This window comes from Planococcus citri, chromosome 5 (genome assembly GCF_950023065.1).
Source record: "Planococcus citri chromosome 5, ihPlaCitr1.1, whole genome shotgun sequence".
In the NCBI taxonomy this organism is placed as follows: Eukaryota; Metazoa; Arthropoda; class Insecta; order Hemiptera; family Pseudococcidae; genus Planococcus; species Planococcus citri.
The window spans coordinates 70,846,544-70,862,763 of NC_088681.1; the positions used below are offsets into that span (position 1 = coordinate 70,846,544).

A 16,220-nucleotide genomic window follows, 5' to 3' on the forward strand; every position below is an offset into this window, starting at 1 on the left:
TTGGCCAAAATTATCAAAAAATCCTAAAAATTTTCTTTCCTTGAAAGTCAAAACTTTTTAGAGAAATGGCTGAACATTGCCGGTTTCTTTGCAGAAAATTCCAAAAGGCTACTTTTTTTCCAAAGTTGTCCAACAAACCTGCAGTCTGTTTGATAGAATTTGAAAACAGTAACATTTTTTGGCAAAATTTTAAAAAAATTATGATTTTTGCGAAAATTGCCTTCAAGTTTTGGCGTTTGCCAGACAAAAATTCTTGATTTTTAACAAAACTATGTACTAATGGATGAAAATTTTTGTTTTTTTTTATTCAAAAATTCCAAAAAGTATCACTGTTTTTCAAAAATTGTTCAAAAGTCTCATTTTTTTGCTAAATGGTCGAAATTTTGCTGTTTGTCAAAAATTGCAAAATATTTGGTTGTCGAAAATTATCTATCAAAAAGTCTTGTTTTTTAATCAGATGATTGCAAATGAATATTCTGGGTATTTTTGGTCATTTTTTTTCTATACACAAAATGTTTTTCTTACTTTTTGTCACATTTTTGGTAACACGTACTTTTTTTTTGGAGAAAGTCAGACATGAATTTTTCTGCTGACATAAAATGACTGATTTCAATTAAGTAGTAAATTTTTTTGATGATTTAGCATAATTTTTTCAAGGCAATTTAAAATTGAATTTTTAATGATGAATTGGAATTTCTTTGTGATAGAAGAGGATGTAGAAAAGGAGTGGGCATGCCTGAAAACTATTGTACAGAGAGCAGCAGAGGAGGCACTAGGAAAAAGATCAAGTAGACAAAACCACAGAATATCGGAAGATGAGGTACACAGAGCCAACATTGCCCCACCAGACTGTGAAAAAATGGTCAAATACTACGTGAACCTATGGAGTGATCCCGACAATGAAATTGAAGCGGCAAACCATGAGGAAGAAAACAAGTATGAGCCATTCTCTTGGGAAGAGCTAGATGGAGCCTTGAAAAGCTCCAGAAATGGAAAAGTCCCAGGCAGTGATAAGTTACCAACAGACTTATTCAAGACCGCCACAATAACCATTAAGAAGAGACTGCTAACATTCTACAATAAAATACTGTCAGGTGTGACCATACCTGAAAACTTCCGTACTGCAATTGTAATACCCATTTTCAAAAAAGGAGACGGAAATGACCCAGAAAACTACCGTGGAATTAGCCTACTAAATGCTGCTTACAAAATATGTACTTGCAAACATGCTAGAGAGAAGAATCGAGAGCCATGCGAAGCCAATAATATTGGAATGCCAAAATGGATTTTGAAAGGGGAGATCATGTATCGATGGGGTATACACAACAAAGCTGCTGATGGAGAAGAGACAAAAATATAACCTAGAGTCCCATATGTGCTTTGTTGATCTGGAGAAGGCGTATGATCGAGTACGAAGGAAGAAGTTGTTTGAAATCCTGAGGAAAATTGAAGTGAATGAACAAATAGTACGCCTAATTGAAGAAATATACACGGATAATAATAATATAATAAGAGTAAAATCAGGAAACGTGTCAGAAGCAAAGAAGATAGGAAGAGGAGTAAGACAGGGATGCCCAATGTCACGTAGTCTCTTCAGCATCTACTTTGATGACATGATTAAAGAATGGCTGAAAACCAAACCAAAAGGGCTAGACATCAACAACACCCATGTCAATACCCTGCTGTTTGCTGATGATCCGGTGGTCTTTGCTGACAATGAAGATGACTTGCAGAGAGCGATGTACAACCTTCAGAAAGTAGCTGATAAGTAGGGAATGAGAATCTCGTCGTCAAAAACAAAGGTGATGGCCTTCGAGGAGAAAGAGCCAATATGCAGTAAAATCATTGTAAATGGACTGCCAGTGGAACAATTAGTTAAAAGCTTTAAATATCTCTGATGTGAGCTATCATATGAAGGAGAAGTTGACGCACAACTTAAGATCAGTAAATTCCTGAGAGTAAGCGGAGCAATAAACTGAGCCATACCTCCAAGAAAAGTCAGAGCCAAAACTCGAATAAGAATCTACAATACACTAGCAAGACCGATGCTGCTGCTGTATGGAAGTGAAACATGGACAATGAAAAAGGATATAAAAAGCAGAGTAACTGCAGCGGAAATGAGATTCATGCGAGCCACAGCAGGATATACTAGATGAGATAGGAAAAGGAACAAAGACATCCTGAAGGAGCTAGGAGCAGAGCCAATCATTAGACGAGTGAAAGATTACAGAAAGAAGTGGCGAAAACACTTTGACAGAATGCCTGATGAACGGTCCCCTCAAAAAGTCAAAGAATACACTCCAACTGGCAGGAGGTGCAGAGGAAGACCGAAGAAGAAACTTGATGATACATTGGCCAGCAATTCTTCTACAGTTTCCCAGATGGGCTGAACAGCCCACCGGATCAAAGTTCAATCATGATGATGATGGTGATGATGATTTCGAACGAATTGAATTTTTTCATGGTGATACCTATCGTAGAATAAATTTTTTGGTGGCTGATGTATGTAGAATTTTTCTGTCACTGAAACTTGGTGAAAATTGCAGCAGATGTGATTGAAGTTACTAGAAACCTTTTGACTATAGGTATTTGAGCAAATTTTTTGTACCTAATATGTATCTTCTTTTAGAAAATTGATGGAACTTGATACAATCGTCGATATACATACGTACGTAGTAGCCTGTATGGCGTGTGAACGTATTTTCAACCGTGTAGTGTATTTTTGAATCGTGCATGCAAAGTAAACGTCGTAGGTAGCCTATGAAATATCTGATGTTTCGATGATTGATTACCAAACATTTAAGATTAATCTGCATTAAGTGGTGGATATAAAAAATATCATTATGTCGTCGTGGACGCCGAAGAGAGAAGAAACTTATTCAACTTGTGCGGTTTTTTTTGTCAATGTAGGTAAAGGTACGACTATGTCTACGTAGTATGGGTATTTTCATGTTTTGTTCGATAACATTCGATACATATTTTGCAAAAGACCCGCGTCCACGTACATGCTCGTAGAATGTATATTGTACCTACAGTGTACACACTACACATAGGAAGAAAGGCACTTTGTATTGCCTTATATTTTGCTCGTTTGTTTGTAAATCTTGTGCACGTGGTCAATACATGTGGGACGATCGAATTTGCTCGAGATAACGAAGCTCGAAATACTCACACATGGTCAACATTGTGCAATGGGTACATATTTTTCGATTAAATTGCTGTTTTTACGCGCGTTACGTTAGTATTTGATTTTAGGTGACCGATGCAACGGCAACAACAATGGTTGAGAATTTGAAGTACCTACTGGATTCTCGGTATAGTCGGATCGCTTAGAGCTTCTACAAGTATATAGGTGTATAATTTGTTTACTCACCGCTTTGTTTACCAGTTTATTGGTGTATGCTGTATGTACATTATGGCCTACATGTATTAAAAATACGTTCGTTAATATGTATTCCAGGGTGCTGGGTGTGTGTCTGTGTAGTGTGTACGAGTATAATGGTATACACGTATGTATTATGTATGGGTATGTTTACTAGCACGTGTGCTTGTGTGAGTAGCTGTGTGACGATGATGGTATAGCTGGTAGTTCGTATAAAATTTATGGAAATCCTTTATTATTTGGGAAAAAAGTGATACCGTATTGTGCTGCGGTGAGAAGCCAGACGGGGATAATAGTGTGTTATATGCGCGATTTAGAATTGCTAATAGCTCAGATATCCTTATATAGTGTCGTACAAAATACGTAGATAGGTTATGTATAAGAAGGTATATTGATTGACGAACAACCTTAACTATTTTATCCAATATTCTCTGCCATAGTAAGTTTTTACAAAGTGTAAAATATTATGTTTCATCGACCACTCGATTTGTTGTGTTGAGAGCTCGAGACACGTTGTTGAATAATGAAGCTATGTTCCGAAAACATAGGGCTACGCTGTTTGTGGAACGTGTTCTGATCAGTTTAAACCTACCTACTGAAAACGATTGAAAAGTAACAAAATTTGACCAAAGATATTTCAGATCACTCTGAAACCGTTGAATAGTTTTCTGATTTTCAAGAAATTTTAGACTGCTCTGAAAGAGTCAGAAATGAACTCGAGTGAGTAACTCTTTCGATCTCGCTTACGAGTAATTTCGTTGAAATTGTGGTGGTGGTAGTGGTGGTGGGGGGGGGGGACTGTTTCAAAATCTTTCTTCGTTAGTCTAACTGAAAAACTCTTGGTTTTTTTTTTTTTAGAAGTAGCCTTATAATATTTGGAGGCTGCTTGCTTCTCCAGTTCCCCTGCTCATTCTCAACTGATACATCATTCGAATGAATTTCATAAAAATCTGAAAAAGTTTCAAGAGTATACCTCCCTTGCCCTTCTTAATAGAGCAATTCAAAGCATGTATGTGTACTATACAATTACACATACATGGTAGATAGGTACTAGGTAGAGGCACATACGACGAGTATCGAGTAATTCCGGTATGTATGAAAATCGATGCCTGAAACCATCACGGTTCTTACATTTGAACGCTTGGCTCGATGATGCGCAAAAACCGTCATAAAAGTAACGACAAAAATGGAATTTTAAACTCTCGGCAACGGCAAGAATACCCAGCACTGTACGCTGGGTAAAATCGTAAAAATAAATTAACACGTTATCTATTTTCGCGATCGCGGTTAAAGGTTGTAAAATCAAGCATGAACGGCGGTAGAAGTACCTACTCGTAAGGCCGGGAGGCGGTACAACGGTTATGTTACGAGCTCATCAAAGACGGAACAAATCTGCAACAACATTCTTAAGCTAGTTATTCGCAACCTAGAAGGGTATTTAATGAGAAAACTTCTTCGACATTACAATACAACTTTTGAATGAACTCGCAGCGATTCTAATTAATTAACGAATCTTGAGGGAAGCGAAACGGCGGTGTGGCGCGAGGGGTGCAGGGGTATCGATGTCGGTGTCGGTGTAGAAAAAAAGGCCATCAAAACACGAGTTGAGAGGGAGCAACAGCTAGCGCTGCAGAGAACATTTCGCGGCTGACCTTGACTGGGGCTAATTTCTGTATAAAGGCGAAATACCATAACACCACACCACCGCATCGTGCCGCCAGCCATCGGTATATTAGCACTATTTTCGATGCTGATAATACAATCGAAAAGTTTTATTATGATGTGTAGATTGAATACGCAGCTTTTAGTATAGGTATAAGTTAACGTACGAGTACGAGTATGCCTGAACGTATATTCATATTTTATTGAAATTTCTAATGAAGTTCATTAACAAAACGAAGGGCCGAAGGTATATACGATGCCAAAAGCGTGCCCATGCCCATATCATGTAGCTGAGCTTCGTATATGCTTGTTGCTTACTTATGACCCGGCGCACTGCACCATAAAGTTTCCTTAATGGAATTGAAAGCGTTACCGTATGGTAGACTGTGTGTGTGTTTGTGTACTGTGCACCTCCATCTACCTGTGTAATAATTAATATACGCCACGTTATCAACCACACCACACCATACAATACGAGTATATACAGACTGGTAGTTAGCTTAGCTAGCTATAGTATAGGTACCAAGGTAGTAATTAAGCTACACTTGGAATTATACCTATAATGCGTTCGATATTTAACGTCGCGTTCGCCGTTTAATTTTCTATAACGTTTGAAAATTGAGATTTTTTCCAAACGTGCATCGTGTCACCTGCGCGTTACAAAAGTTTTACGCTAAATTAACCTTTCGATTCGCTTAGAAAAATTTCCTGAAGCACTGAAACACGCCCAACAACAAGTCACTTGAAAGAACATTTAAAGGTTTTTTTTTTATGCAAAAACATTTAACGCGTTACAGAGGGTGCTTCAGAGTCAGAGTGCAGGCAAGGCAAGATGTTCCAACCTGTGGCTATGGCCATGTGCCAACGTTTGCCAAGTCTATAGGCACATTTTTGTTTAATCATCGGACTTCATGGATTTGCTAAAGTTGTCTAATAAGTCTCGCTTTCGGCCAAAGAAAGCAAAAAAAAAAACTCGCTTTTTGTCAAAATTGCCAAAAATCTCGTTTCTTGCTAAAAATTGTATGTTTTTTTTGCAAAAAATTACCCAAAATAAGAGTATCGCTTTGTTGCCAAAAATCACCCAAAAAGTCTAATTTTTTACAGGGTGTCTAACGGTCATGAAAATCGCGAAAGTCATAAAAAAGTCATGAATTTTGCTCGAAAACCACTTCAAAATTTTTTTAAAAGCCCATAAAATGAAAAAAAATAAAATAAAAGATTTGTTCAAAAAATCAGAATACTTTGAAAAACTGAAATACCTACTTGCCTACAAATTGAAAAAAATTTCCTCGCAGTTTCAAGTTGTTTTTTTGGTGGGGGGGGGGGGGGGTATTTTTATGTGGTAAAGAAGTGAAAAATAGGTCATGAAAAAGTCATAATTTTTTGTGTGGGAGTTTTGTCGAACACCCTGTTTTATTAACTCAAAAAATTGCAAAAAAATGCTCGTTTTTTTTAGCATAAATCGCGACGAAATATCATTTTTTAAAAAAGTATTTTTTGTTAAAATTTTTGAAGCTTTGTTTTTTTATACAATTTTTCTCTTTTTTGCTACCTACTAAAAAAAGTCTCACATTTGTTTTCGAAAAACTACTCAAAATTTCTTTTGTTTGACAGAACTTTGTCAAAAATTCTCGTTTGTCCAAAAATTGAAAATTGACAAATTTTTCGTTTTTGCCAAAAACTTCAAAAAATTTTACTTTTTTTCTCAAAAACTGTCCTAAAATATCATTTTTGTGACAAAACTTGTCAAAAATTCTCGCTTTTCCAAAACTTATCAGAAATTTTCGCTTTTTAGAAAAATGGCAGTAGAGATTATCTTTGTCTTGGAAAATTTCATGAAGGCTCAATTTTTTTCCAAAGTTCTCCAAAAGTTTCGCTTGTTTGGCAGAAATTAGGATGAAGTATAATTTTTTCGCAGTAATTTGTTAGGAAGTTCTGCTTTTGGGTTAAATTGTCAAATTCTTGCTTTTTGCCAAGAAATCACAAAAACTCTGGCTTTTTTGCAAAATTGCTGATATAAAGCGTACATTTAAAAAAAAAAAATTACCCAAAAATCTCATTTTTTTTAGCAGAACAAAGAGGTTGCAAAATTTACAATAATTGCGAAAAAATTTCGGTTGTTCTCCCAATGCACACATAGGCCTATATCTAGCATTATTACCAAAAAAAACTTGCATTTCGCTAAAATTGTCAATATCTCGTTTTTTGATCACAATTTTCAAAAATTCTACTTTTTTAAAAAACTGACAACAATTTTCGCTTTTGTAGAAAAATAACTAAAGATTGTCGTTTTTTGCAGAAAAATCGTATTTTTTGCCAATATAATTATAATGTAGCCCTACACCTAGGTACATACCATTATTTCCAGGTTTTTGCTGTAATTGTCTACAATTCTCGCTTTTTAGCACAAGTACTGCCCTAATCAAATACGAGCAAAATGTCATATTTTGGTAACAAGATGAATTGCCAAGCTGTGGTGATAAAAAGCATGCTGTTTCGTGGAAACAGAAACATACCTAATACATAGATACGTACATATTTGTGGTGAAAAAATTTCTCTCCAGTCTAACGGTTTCTTTATTTCATCCGTAAACTGGGCAGATACCTTTACCTAGCTATAATAATTGTCGACAATTTGACAGCTCGGAGGTGAAATCCCCGTTGTAGAAGAAAACAGAAGCCTAAACTGACTGAGCTTTCGGCTTATACACAGCATAAGGACAAGCACAAGCTCGACATAAGCCAAAGCCAGCGTTAGCGTTAGCGTTGGTAAATACATAGAGGTGAGGAGGTGTACCTACGAGTACGATAATAAAAATGAAATTTCGAGAAAACGGTCATTTTCGCAAACCGAAGTAAAAGAGAGCGAACCAAGTCGAAGTAATTTCAAAACTGGACCCATTAAGCCAGCAAAACAAATTAGCCGAAAGCGAAGGCTTTTTTGTTTAACGAGCCGCAAACTTCCGCCAGTTTCGCCAGCACGTTGGCGACCACTTAAAATATCCGTAATTAAAGATTCGAGTCGATTTTACGTAGGTCTGCGTGTATTCGACGATAAAGTTTGCTCTACCGGAGTCGACTACGTCTACACTTACGAGTACTTTCGATAAGATACGCGTACCACCCGAAGACTTGTGGCATTTGAGTATTGACTTTCATTGCGAAAGCTAGGTAGGTAAAGGTATACGACGACCAAACATTATTACCTACTTGTACAAGTAATGGAAATTCAAAGTCAATGCGCATTGTCTCGTTTAATTTACCTATAGTTAATTCACGAGATTTTCAAACCCATTAAAGATAAACTGCCTAAATTGCATCCTTATAGAGGTATCATCGAATACGATACGGTATACTTTCTACTAGTTTAGTGTTCAACTCTTCAACTCTTTGAGAACCGAGAAGAATTTGATGGATGAAAATTGAAACATTTCATTAGGTACTATATAGAAAGGAGTAGAACTTCGTTGAGCAGATTTTTTTTAAAAATTGATGTTTACTGAAAATGTCATTTTAGAATATGTTGGTATTACCCAGAGAAACTTCTCGTAAAATTTTGAGCATTTCCTCAAATTTCAAAATTATATTTTGAGCAAACTTCAATTTTAAAAAAATGTTTCAATTTTCATCCGTAAGATTCTTCTCGAGTCTCAAAGGATTAATACCTATCAACTTGTATAGCATAAAATGTGTAACTTGGCTAACTTTTTTCCGCCACACACCACCTTTTTTGCGATCCATCGTGATGTTGTATCAACATCAACCACGTACATTAATATTAATACCGGTAAAATGACGAGTTTGCCTTCGCAATGTTGAACAAAGACGAAGAGCCGTCATATATTACCATTTAAATTGTCATCGCCTCCTCGCCAGTAGATAATACGAGTACAAGTAGAAAAAGTTACCGTCGTCGTTTGTTTACCCGCATTCCATTCTAGCCTACACTTTTTTCTCTTCTATGCTTTTCATTTGAGAAAACTTCGCTTCATTTGTTATAAATTACACTTAATGATCATTTTTCTTTTCACATTTTACATCGCGAATCTTTCATATTTTATCTACCTACCTACCTACTCGGATTAACTCGCATTCTGTATAATTAAACGAGTTGTTCGAGGCGAAGATTTTGCAACGCGCGACAGACATTTTAGGCCCAACTATGTATATTTCGTAAAAACCAAACTGCCTACACTAAACTCATTGCGAACGCTTTTCAGTCTTCAGTTTGGTGATAATTCACTTGAAAGAAGAAAGTAAATTTGATTAAGAGAGAAAAACACGCACGTGTTCCTTTTGCTAAATAAGAACTATGCGGGCGGAAAGTTACAATAATTGGTTAAATTACACGGAATGGCGTCGAAAGTTGAAAACCGAGTGGTGGAAATTTTTAAAAATAATACTTGATAATATGCGAACGATGATAAGAGTACCATGTGGTTTTTACAAGGATCATGTTTTTATTTAAAATTACTACATTAAAATGAAGTACGAGTACGTTGGTAGGTGTGGGTATCTACTTATAAGGCTCGACTTTCTTTCTCTCTCTTTTTTTTTTTTTTTTTGAAAATTGGCGAGATCATTTCTGAAAATCCCCGTCTTGGGTGATTCGTCATTCGAAGAATTTGAAGTTTTGGGGGCTTTTTCTCGTCAGCTCAAATTTCAGATGCACGAGTGCGTGTTCGCCTGCATTTAAATTTAAGAAACTACGAAAGAGTCTTGCGCAAAAGCGGAGGATCTAAACCGAAAAAGGGGCTTATTGAGTTAAAATGACCCTTTCACGAATTAGTGGCCACCCTGTTAATGCTTTTTCCATTTTCTGGCGCTGGAAAAAGTTTCTCACTTGCTTCCTAATGGAACTCATTTAATATTGATGTAATAAATATCCATTCGTCTTGAAAACTCCAACCCAACCCAACTAAATAACCAAAGCAAATGCATCGAACATGATACTGCTGTGATGGAGAGGGTCGGTATAGTGGTGTCAGGGGCAATAAGCTTTTTTCAATTTTACCCGCATCTGCTACGAATTTATTAAACCGAAAATTCTGTGCAGAAAAATTGAATGTTAGTAATCAGACGAATAAATGACGTAAATACCTGGGGAAAAAAACACTGTTGAAAATTGATGAAAAACTATAAGCGAAAATTTGACCTCTTTGATCTCGAAGTCGCCGCTTTAATTAACGCGCGATTGTATAAAACAATCCAGTCGTATACTTTTGCCTCTGGCTACGAAAACGAATAAAAAAATTTAATACATGAAAGAAAAATGCGCTCGGTTAAAAAAAAGAATTCTTCGCTGTATTTTATCGTTAGCAACGAATTCGTCGAGCTGAGGTTTTATGAAAAATTAATACCGTATTTTCGACGCGAATGTTATTCCACGTTTTAGTGTGTGATACGGTATAAGGTCGAGATGACAAAAAAATATTCAAATAAAGTAAAATTAGAGAACGAATGTTTTTTTTTTTAAACCAAGTTTTATACCTTTTCCCCTTTTCTCTTTTACCGCGAGCTCCTTCTTTGATGTCTGCGTTAAGGTGTTTATTATTTTGAAATTACTGGGGTATTTTATTTCACGTGTTATTTTTGTAGCTTTTATATTCACTTTGCGACCAACTCTGAAAAAGCTTTAATCGTAAAGACGATTTTTTTTCACGTTGTGTATTTTTTTTTCTTTTTTTGCAGATGAAATGTTTTCAAGTCGCGGCTTTTTATTGGTGGATTACGAATATCTTCAAAGATTCGTGTGCGGATTGCAACGGTCTGAAGTCTGAATTCGTCGCATGTAAGTTTATTTATTTTTGAAAAATACCTGGAATAAGATTTCTTACGAAACGATGGCAAAACATTTGACTCGTTTTTTCGATGTTTGGATAGGAAAAAATTATTTTTTTTGCATTTACCGAATACCTCTCCCTCCTCAAAGTTGTTACCTCGAGTCTCATTTTTCACAAATAATACCCTTTTTAAGAAAAAAATTCCCCGAGACTTTCAAACTATATTGGCCCCCATCCCCCCAATCGGAAAACCCTGTTTGGAAATATCTCATCTCTGCACCAGAATTGTTCTACGTAACCCCCTAATGCAAATTATTTTTAAAATTTTCATCTACAGAATGATATTTTTTTTTCAAGAAAAGCCTTCCCACAATCCCCTCAACAGCGTTGACTACCTACATAAAAATCTCCGAAGTTGCAAAAAATCAATTTAAAAAAAAAAATTATCTCCTTTTAGTGTTTTTTCTGATGATCTCTCTTCAAGAAAAAGCCTTGGTACTTGTTTGATGTTTAATTTTCATTATGACTATTGGCAATTAACGCCAAACAGATCAATTACGAAGGTGGTGGGGGTGGCGGTGGGGGAGGAGTGCATATCAAAAACATCAAATAGTGATATTCTGATAAATACGAGTATAAAGCAAATTCGAGGATTCAAATTTTTAAAAAAAGGTGAAAATATTCATTTTTTTCATTTTCTGAGGAAGGAACAAGCTCTTGCACTTTTTCATCATGTAGAGGTATCAAAAATATTTAACCGTAATTGTAGTGAAAGTGGGCCAAATTTAAGGATTAGAGGGTAAAAAATGGAAAAATTTTAGTTTTTCGGATTTCTTATTTTTGTACATTTTGAGAATTGGGGGGAGGGGGCTTCCTGCCACGACTTATTTCAACCAATATAGTCCGGCATATGACAATAGGAGTAATTGCACCCCCCCCCTCGATCCTCCGGGATAACTTTTTTCGTAAAGGGGACATCCTAAGGAACATTTTAAAGCAAACTTGCCCAAAAAAAGTTGGCCTTACTTACAAAATGGCGGCCATTTTGATTGACAGGTCAGCCGAAATCGCAGATTTTGCGTTTCAACAGAGGACTTGCACGAAATTTTTCAAACCTTACACAGGTAGATCGAAAGATCATGCAAAAATTCATCACCTGTCAAATTTTCAAGTGCTAAAGTGCGTTGTTCGATTTTTGGTGAATTTTTGAAAATCCAATTCAGGCCAAAAATGAGGGAAAAAATCAAAATTTTACCAAATTGACCAGGAAAGCTGAAATTTGGGATATACCCTATTTTCGACATGCCAAATCGATTGGAAACGGTTTCAACCCGTTTTGAGCAGTTTTGGAGCCTCCAGCAGATTTTTGAAACTCGAAATTCCCACAAAATTCGATCAAATTGGAGTTGTAAAGCTGAAATTTATTTTAAAAACTATATTCAATACGCTACGAAGCACTGCAGGTGAAATTCAAGTCGTTTAGGAGCCTCCAGCAACTTTTTGATAAAATTGATATTTCCGAAAAGTAGCTGGAAGCTTCAAAACCATTTGAAACGACCATGTAGTCTTGTAAGTAAATTTCAGCTTGCCAACTTCATTTGATAAATTATGTTGCGGGAATTTCAAGTTTCAAAAATCTACTGGAGGCTCCAGTAATTTTCAAAGCTTCCAGCTACTTTTCGGAAATATCAATTTTATCAAAAAGTCGCTGGAGGCTCCAAAACGACTTGAAATCCACCAGCAGTCAACTTCGTATCGTGTTGAAATTATTTTGCAGAATGAAATTCGACTCTCCATCTCAGTTTGATGAAATTTTGGGGAAATTTCAAGTTTCAAAAATCTACTGGAGACTCCGGTAATTTTAAAAAAATTCGCTGGAGGCTCTAAAATGACTTGAACCCACCTGAAGTCGTCTTTAGTGGGTGTTCAAATTGGAGTGTAGAGTAAATTTCAAATTTCCATCTCCATTTGATGAAATTTTGTGAAAATTTAAAGCTTCGAAAATCTGGTGGGACTCCAGTAGTTTTCAAAAAGTCGCTGGAGGCTCCCAAATAAGTTGAACCCATCTGAAGTCGTCTTCAGGGGTGTTAAAATTGGAGTACAGAGTAAATTTTGACTTTCTATCCCCGTTTGATGAAATGTTGGGGAAATTTCAATTTTCAAAAATCTACTGGAGGCTCCAGGAATTTTCAAAAAGTTGCTGGAGGCTCCTAAACGACTTGAATTTCACCTGCAGTGCTTCGTAGCGTATTGAATATAGTTTTTAAAATAAATTTCAGCTTTACAACTTCAATTTGATCGAATTTTGTGGGAATTTCGAGTTTCAAAAATCTGCTAGAGGCTCCAGAACTGCTCAAAACAGGTTGAAACCGCTTCCGATCGATTTGCCATGTCGAAAATAGGGTATATCACAAATTTCAGCTTTCTTGGTTAATTTGGTAAAATTTTGATTTTTTTCCCTCATTTTTGTCCTAAATTCGATTTTCAAAAATTCACCAAAAATCGAAAAACCCACTTTAGCACTTGAAAATTTGACAGGTGATGAATTTTTGCATGATCTTTCGATCTACCTGTGTAAGGTTTGAAAAATTTCGTGCAAGTCCTCTGTTGAAACGCAAAATCTGCGATTTCGGCTTACCTGGTAGTCAGTCAAAATGACCGCCATTTTGTAAGTATGGCCAACTTTTTATGGCAAGTTTGCTTTAAAATGTTCTATAGGATGTCCCCTTCAAGAAAAAAGTTGTCCCGGAGGATCAGCGGGGGGGGGGCTGCAATTACTCCTATTGTCATACGTCGGACTAATATGGTTGGAGACATTTTTTTCTTGAGACCCGGCAGGTGAGAACTAGTTCAGTCAAATCGCGTACTAAAAATGACGATTCTATTTTTACATATGTAGATTGTAGGTATTTATCCAGTTCCACTTCCATTCGCGAGTGTACTCGTATTTACGGCGAAACAAATAGGCAATTTTATTAACACGTATTCTTCGTTCCGCACGACGACGTCGTCACGTCGCGGTCGCAACGTCCCTCCTAGTTTGCTGGGATGGCGATTGGTGGCAGGGAAAGAGCTTGAATGAACTATGTTTCACACGTTTTCTCTTCGCTGGAGTGCATACATTTCAGTAGTGATATTTTGTTGCTACTTATTGGCGAGCAATGGTTACGTTATGTAATTATTTACATACCTACGAGTATGTCATTGTACGAGTCAAGCACGTATGTTTGCAAATTGCGATGAAAGAAATTCTACATCACGTTATTTAAAGCTTCGGGAAAGATTTACTCAGTTTAAAAGTATTGTCGGTAGTATTAAATATGAAAACGTACGATTCGTTCCGCTTTTTAATTTCCTCTCTTCTCTCTCTACGGTCAACTATACCCATTTAAAAAAAAAATGGAAGAAAAAATATCGGACCAATCGCTACAAATGGGGGAATACCTTTATACTTACGGATGTGTTTCAAGTAGAGGAAAAGATGGGTAAATATTTTAGTTATACTTTCGATCGGAACAGATTTTAAAACGAACGAAACCAAAAATAATAAGATTTGGCTCGGAAGAGAGGGTGTAGAAAAAGGGTAAGGAAAACAAAAGCCGGCAAAATAAGGTCGATCGGTTGTAGAAAAGGCAATAATGAAAATACGTTTTGTAAATACTGGCACTGGCCCGACCGTGGCCGTGTTCGAAATGAATGTTGTGCGCGGCGCGCGGCGCGGCGCGGGTGGAGCCAGGTTCGCGGTGACGGATGTTTTTCTGTCTTGCTGAAACAACGCAAGACCAGACGAATAACTGTTCCTTTGCTGAAAATTTTATTACCCATGTTTCGCTTTCGTCTATGCCGTATACGTATATCGGTGGATATCCTTTTTTAAGTACCTATACTACCTGATCTGCCCATTTTACGCTTCATGTGGCTGGATTCATTCGCGATTTGCGTTGGCAATAGTCATCGGACCTTTATTTATTAAATTTTTTTAAAAAGTTGAGAAAATAATAGTTTTTTCTTTTCTTTTTCTTTTTTTGATTTGAGGAATCTTTTTGTTGAAATATTTGGGGTGATTTTGAAATTGAAATTTTGCTCGATGATGTACATATTTTTGGATGCTTTTTTTGATTTTTATCCTGATTTTCCTTAAATCGAAGGAAAAACCCAACTTGAAATTTTTGGGTGGGAGTGGAACTCGTACACAAAATTTCCAAGTCTCTTTTCTCGCATTTTAATATCCCAACAATGGCAAAAAATGTTTTGAACTGGATAAAGTTGAATCAGAAAAGCATAGAAAAGTACATCACTCTAAATTTCGAGTGCCAAAAAGCATTTTTCGATTTTTGATTGTACGTCTTATAGTTGTAGAAAGTTTCGACGTTTTAACCCCCCCCCCCCCTCCATCTCTAGCAGTCAGAGATTTTTTTATGGTTCTTGGTAAAGGCATATGTGCTGATAGGGTGAGACCATACGAACAGAATACAATATTATAAAGAAGCGAGACCTGAAGTGTTAATTCACCCAAATGAACTGAGGGAACAATTTAAGAGGTTTTTTCATTTTGTCACGTATCCTGAATTCCCTACGTGTGTGTAATTATACCAAAAACCATACCGGTAGATTAGGATTTAATATTGTATAAGAGAGTCGCGTCATTCGTTTATTAAATATCAAATCCGGTAATAATAAATCCGTGAGATAACGCGACGTATATACTAGATTGAAACTAAACGCGCGTTCAAAAACAAGAGCCTAATGAAATCGTTAATGTCTAAAGCGTTAAGTTTCTGTTCATTCGGTCGATATATCATAGCGAGTTGAAAATTACCTCCATTATAGGTATTTTACTACGATAACCATTAATTATATATGTATAAATACGCGATGCGCGTTTAATCGTCGACAAGTAAGTAACGTTTTATCGAAACTTGAAAGCTGAATAGCATATTTGGTTACTTGGCGTCGTCGTCGAGTGCACGATGCTTGGAAATTTGCATTTTAAAAGCAGTACTCGGCAATGACGTTATTGTCGCATTTTAATTTTATTCTTCGAGAAAGTATCGCGTAGATGGGTTGTAATTTCATTACGGACTCGTTACGGTTTTTTTTTTCAGGGTTCATTTTTTTGTCGAGCTTTTTTCAGTGTGGAATGATTAGGTTTTTTGAAACGTAAGTTTCATTTTAGTTTTAGGATTTTTTGCACCACGTTTGGAGAGGATTTTTTTGAACGATGTATGAAGTTTTTGGATTCGGTTTGGGTGAATCGAGTTCAGGTACAGAATGTCCCATCAATCACTAGATACATAGTACTTTGTAAAAATGTAAATTACCTTTTTTTATGACTTTTCTAAACATATTTGAATCTCGAAGAGGGAAAAAATAAAGCCAATGTTAGATTTGTA

General features: G+C 36.3%; 1 protein-coding gene and 1 long non-coding RNA gene across 2 annotated transcripts in view; one reads left to right on the forward strand and one right to left on the reverse strand.

Moving 5' to 3' along the window:
- Positions 1-16,220, forward strand: part of LOC135849411 (uncharacterized) — a 97,168-nt gene that overhangs the window by 79,873 nt on the left and 1,075 nt on the right. The window contains exon 7 of the long non-coding RNA XR_010559529.1: positions 10,736-10,835. This is a non-coding gene — a long non-coding RNA (uncharacterized LOC135849411). The remainder of the gene's footprint in view (positions 1-10,735; positions 10,836-16,220) is intronic.
- Positions 1-16,220, reverse strand: part of jeb (jelly belly) — a 131,816-nt gene that overhangs the window by 71,188 nt on the left and 44,408 nt on the right. The gene's annotated exons all lie outside the window — the stretch shown is intronic.